This window comes from Dipodomys merriami, unplaced genomic scaffold (genome assembly GCF_024711535.1).
Source record: "Dipodomys merriami isolate MVZ:Mamm:240054 unplaced genomic scaffold, mDipMer1.0.p SCAF_699, whole genome shotgun sequence".
Taxonomy (NCBI): domain Eukaryota; kingdom Metazoa; phylum Chordata; class Mammalia; order Rodentia; family Heteromyidae; genus Dipodomys; species Dipodomys merriami.
In genome coordinates, this window is record NW_027206289.1 from 244,893 (window position 1) to 250,615 (window position 5,723).

The 5,723-nt window shown below is 53.3% G+C and overlaps 1 non-coding gene across 1 annotated transcript; it reads right to left on the reverse strand.

Annotated features, from left to right (window-relative positions):
* Positions 1–5,226: 5,226 nt before the first annotated feature.
* Positions 5,227–5,298, reverse strand: Trnas-uga (transfer RNA serine (anticodon UGA)). Its single transcript has one exon. It is a non-coding gene; the product is annotated as a tRNA-Ser (tRNA).
* Positions 5,299–5,723: the final 425 nt, after the last annotated feature.

The window sequence follows — 5,723 nt, forward strand, 5'->3', positions numbered from 1 at the left end:
GCCTCTTCTAGTGAATCCGCTCTCCTCTTTCCCACCTCTTCCTCTAGGGGGAAGTCCTTCTGAATGTCTAACCACTGCGCGTCCTGCTGCAGCCATGTTCCTCTTGCTTTGTTCTTTGAAGACTGAAGGATGGTTAATACCCTTCAAATGCACTAAGTCCTTTGTCACCATGGCTGAGCAAAGATAAATCAAGTCACCTGCCCACACTCCAGGATTTTGCCAGCAGGATAGAAGACAGAGGAAGGGGCCACCTCTAGAAAGGAAATGGACAGAGACGCACATGGGGGAGGAGGGAAAAGCCAGAACCCGTCCAGGTCCAGACGGCAGGGAGGGACGTGGGGTTCCCAGGGCAGTCTTCTCTCCGCTGAGTGCAGTGCCCGATGTCCACGATCTAGACCCACAGACAGCAGAAGAGAGAAAACAGGGATGCAAGGACGACGGCCAAACAAAGAACAAACAAACAAAGAGCCAGACAGACAAAGGGACTGGCCAGGGACAGGCCGACAGGCCGGGGAGCTGGTGGAGGCCGAGGCCTGCCGCGTGGACACATGAAGGGCTCTGGCTCTCGGGGCTCTTGGGGCTGGGTGGAAGCCTCCCGCCCTGGGTCTGGGTCTCCTGGGTGGTTTGTGTTTGTTTCCTCTTGTTCTTTCTTTTGCTGCCTGCATCTGCATCTTTCCATTTTCCTGGAAAAAAAAAAACAAACCTCCATTTTCCTTGGGCCTCTCCCTTCGGGGTCCCTCGCCCTTCATCCCCATCCCCAGCATCCCCCCTGACGCAGGTGATTTCAGACCCTGGGGAGGGGAGGGGGCAGGGGAGGGGAACGCAGACACTTCCTGGTCTGACAGGAATGCACCCAGGACAGGAGAAGGCATAAGGGCAGATCTGTGTTCCAGGCTTGTCCAGGCTGAGCCGGAGGCTGGAGGGGCCTCGGTGGGGAAGGCAGAGGGGACAGGGCCCCTTTTCCCTTCCTGTGGCCCAACCTAGGCAGGACAGACCTCCAGCAGTGAGCATGGGGGTGTGGTTCGTTTGCATGTCATTTGCATGTCATTTGCATGTCTGGATCCCACCCCTCCCATTTGATGCTGTCTGGTTCCCCAGTGACTTTGGGTTCAGAGGCATGGTGAGGAGGAGGTTCACACAGGGGTGCCCACACACAGCTCCTGACCCCCCCATACACACGTTACACCCCTGCCCTGGCCAGCAGCCCAGGAGCCAGCCAGCCCCACCCCTGCAGAGGCCATTCACTCTCCAGCCTTGCACCCCACCCTGAGGGCTCCCTTCCTGTCCCCCACCTTCTCAGTGTGGCTCAGTCTTAGCCTTAGGGCTAGTCTTGGAGGCCCACCTCTTCCAAGAGGCCCAGCTTGGTCCTCCAGGGACCAGAGGGACCCACAGCCTCTCCTGGTGATGAAATGCACCTTGGGAAACGCCACGGCCCCTCCCCCACGCATCTGTCTTAAGAAGCCCATATTTAGAGAGGGATCCGCTGAGAGCCCGGCCCTGGTGGCTCACACCTGTAATCTCAGGAGGCCGAGATCTGAGGCTCGAGGTTCAAAGCCAGCCCAGGCAGAAAAGTCCATGAGATTCTTAATTCCAAATAACTAGCAAAAAGCTGGAAGTCGCTAGGCACCAATGGCTCACATCTATCATCCTAGCAACTCTTGAGGCTGAGATCTAAGGATCATGGTTTGAAGCCAGACCAGGCAGGGAAGTCCATGAGGCTCTTAGCTCCAATTAAGCACAAAAAAACCAGAAGTGGAGCTGTGGCTCAAGTGGTCTTGAGGGAAAAGCCAAATGATAGTGTAGGGTCTTGAGTTCAAGTCCAACTGGTGGTGTGTGCGTGTGCACGCATGCGTGTATGTGTGTGTACACACACACACATACATGTACCCGTGTCAGCTGAGGTCCAGGGTGAGTCTGTATGTTCCTAGGCCAGAAAACAGCCAGCTACCTGGGGTGGGGGAATGTGAGGGTCCTGTTCCACCCCCTTCACTCCCCTCACACGCATTTAGCAGGGATGATGCAGTTCTGTCTGACCCCTCTGGTGTGCTCAGCAGGATGGTCCTGAGACATTCTTGCTCAAATTCTCTGTCACTCAGGGGCTGTGACTCCAGGCAGCTCTCTGGGCTGGGCCACACAGAACTACGAGTAGTCCCCGCCACCCCCTTGCCCCTCTTAAACAGAGGCTTTGCCTGTGGTGGGCCCTGTGCCCAGACTGCCTGTCTCTCCCCCTTTAGGAGCCGGCTAAACTCCATCCAGTTCATCCCTCAAAACCCATCTGGCTATCCCCTCCCGGCATGCCCTGTGGCGGCCTTCCCTGCCCCCCAAGCTCAGGCAGGAATTTGTCCTTGCTTGCACAGCTGCTTTCTTTGGTTCTTCTTTGGGGAGCCACCGTGTACTGCTGAGCTCTCCCCCCACACACACACACACACGGCCACTCAGAGGTGCAGGCTGGTGCTGTTTAGGTGAACCAGCCCAGACTGACCTGGAACTAGTGATCCTCCTGCGTCTGTCTCTGGAATGCTGGGATTACAGGCAGATACCACCAAATGGGCTTAGACCAGAATGTACCACATTCCTTACCATTGCACTAGACACCTAGTGAATGAATGGATGGACGGAGAGGAGAAGGCGTGGGAACAGAGGACACAACAACCAGGGTGGAAGGGCAGAGCACAAGGAAACAAAGGAATGACTAGAGGTGGAGTGGGGGGAAGTGGGGAGGTGGGGAAGGGAGGGAAGAGCAGCCTTGCAGAGATCCCGCCCTGGGCTTCCGCCTCTGTTTTTCCATCTGGGAAATGACTGCAGTGCCCCTTCTCCAGGAACCTGCGTGTGGCTCAGCACGTTGAAGAAGCTACTCCACACTGTCACCTTGGTGTCAAGTCAATGTTGCCCCTTATGACCTCTCAGGGGGAGGGGAGCTTGTGGATCATAGAGGAACTCCCACAGAAACACATGGCTTCCTGTGGCCAGCCCTGCCTCGGTTATCCCAAACCCAATAGCTCATGCTGCTCTCCATGCGGAAGTCCTTCCTGAGGTCTAACTTACATCTTTCCTGATGCTGCCTTTCCAGTGCCTAGCAGCAACAGGAGAGCAGAATGTGGTCAGGAGATGAGGGAGAGAGCAAGTGCCTCATTGTATGCCTTCGGCAGGGATAGTGGTGAAGAAAAGAAATAGCCCTGTATCTCCCCTGTCCAGTAACGGTAAAAACAGAGGGCAGGCAACTGGAAGGTCTTCCTGACAGAGGAGAGGAATTCCGGGATGGGACTGTGAAGGCCGTCTGTGCCCTGTCCGGGAGTCTTCCTGGCTGGTAGAGGCCCCTCCTTCCCCACCTCCGTGGCAGAAGGATGACCAGGCTTCCAGAAAAGCTCAGTGTGCTGGCATGGCTGGGAATCCTGGCAGCTCCAGCTCCAGGGAGAAAAATCCTGGTTCCAGGGCCCCCTTGTGGACATCCTGGGGAAGGACAGGCAGGTGGTCCTACCTCACACCAGCCAAGCAGAGGAGGGGGCCCAGCCCCACCTGGTCTGAGGGCAGCAGTGCCCAGCACTCAGTGGCCAGACTTAGAGCCACAGGGCTGAGAGGGCGTACTGGGAAGGACAACACAGGTGCACCTCATTTAGCTCTTGTGTGTGAGTCCTGAGGCTTGAACTCAGAGCCTGGACACTGTTCCTTAGCTTCTCTACTCAAAGCTGGTGCTCTACCGCTTGAATCACAGCTCTATTTAGGGATTTGGGGTGATTAATTGGAGACAAGAGACTGCCCCACTGGTTGGCTTCAACCCTCAGTCCTCCAATCTCAGCCTTCTGAGTAGCTAGAATTACAAGGGTGAGCCACTGGCACCCAGCAGTTTCCCCATGCAGATCTGAACCTACTACTGTTCCTAGCCAGGAGGCCTCAGTTTCCCCGAGTCAGGGATCCCACGGGGACTTTTCTGCCCAGGCTGGCTTCAAATTAAGAGCCTGGCCCTGAGACTCCTATCTCCAAATAACCACCAGAAAACTAGAAGTGAAGCTGTGGCTCGAAGTGTAGAGCACTAGCCTTGAGCAAAAGAGCTCAGAGGTAGCTCCTACGCCCCGAGTTCAAGCCCCAAAACTGACAAAAACAAGTCACCCTTACTTTATGGGAGCTGGGATCTACAGATTGTGGTAGGTTTTTGTTGTTGTTGTTGTTGTTCATTTTTGTTTTTGCCAGACCTGGGGCTTAAACTCGGGGCCTGGTCTCTGTCCCTGAGCTTCTTTTGCTCAAGGCTAGTGCTATACCGCTTGAGCCACAGCACTGCTTCTGGCTTTTTCTATTTAATTGGTACTGAGAATCAAATCCAGGGCTTCATGAATGCTAGGTAAGCACTCTACCACTAAGCCACATTCCCAGCCCAGAGAGTTTTTTTTTTTAATTTACATTTCTTTTTTAATATATATTTTTTATTGTAAAGACACTGTACAGAGGGGTTACAGTTACATGAGTAAGGTAATGAGTACATTTCCTATTGTTATCCCCTCTTTTGTTTTTCCCCTACCATCCCTTCCCTCCCCATCTCCCCCCACAAAGTTGTAAAGTTAATTTTCAACATAGTGTTTTATACATCTCATTATTACAGTGAGTCAGCACTTTGTTATTTCCCTTCCCCTCCCCAAATTAGAAAAATAGAAAAATGTATATATAAGATGCAGGGCACCGGAATCAAATATACTGAGAAAAGGGGTTATACTATTGGGGGGAACATACAAAAGAAACAAAAAAAATTACATATTACATTATAAGTACATTAAAAACATAGAGTTTTAAGGATGGAATACAATCATGTTCTGTATTGGACACTACAAGTAGGTTTTTTGGTTGTTGCTGGGTGTGTGTGTGTGTGTGTGTGTGTGTGTGTGTGTGTGTGTGTGTACCAGTCCTGATGCTTGAACTCAGGACCTGGGCACTGCTGAGTTTTTTTGCCCAACACTGGTGATCTACCACTTGAGCCACAGCTCCACTTCCCTTCCAACTTTTTTTTTTGTCAGTTGTGGGGTTTGAACTCTGGGCCTGGGAGCTAGCTGTTCCTCAGCTCTTCAGCTCAAGGCAAATGTTCTACCACTTAGGCCACAGTGCCATTTCTGGTTTTCTGGTAGTTAATTAGAAATAAGAGTCTCGTGGACATTCCTGCCTGGGCTGGCTTTGAACCGTGATCCTCAGATCTCAGCCTCTTGAGTAGCTAGGATTACAGGCGTGAGTCACCACAAGCCTAGGAGATGCCGGGGTTTGAATCCAGGGCCTCATACATTCAAAGCATGCACTCTACCACTGAGCTACATCCCTGGGACAAGATTCTTTATTGTATAGGTCAGGGGTCCAGAACTGGTCAAGGGAGGGACTCTGGGTGGTTCTCCGAGGCACTGTGAGTTCTACCCACTCTAACCCCATCACTCAAGATCCCCTGGGAGGAGCCCCTAGAGGAAAAACAGAGAGGCCCCCAACAGACAGCCCAGCTCTCCCACCAATGCCTTCCTACAGGTGTGGTCAGCAAGGTGGTTGCACAAAGGTGGCTGGCTGGGAACCCCCAGGAAAGCATGTGAAACCAGGGCAGCCTCAGGGCTCTGTGCAGCCTCCACCATGTCAGGGCCTCCCGGGACTTCTGTGGGCACAAACATCGCCTTTGCCAGCTAGCCCCAGGGGCAGGGTGGGGACAGAGAGCATGGGGGGGTGGGGGGAATTCTGGGACAAACCACAGAGACACCTAGGTG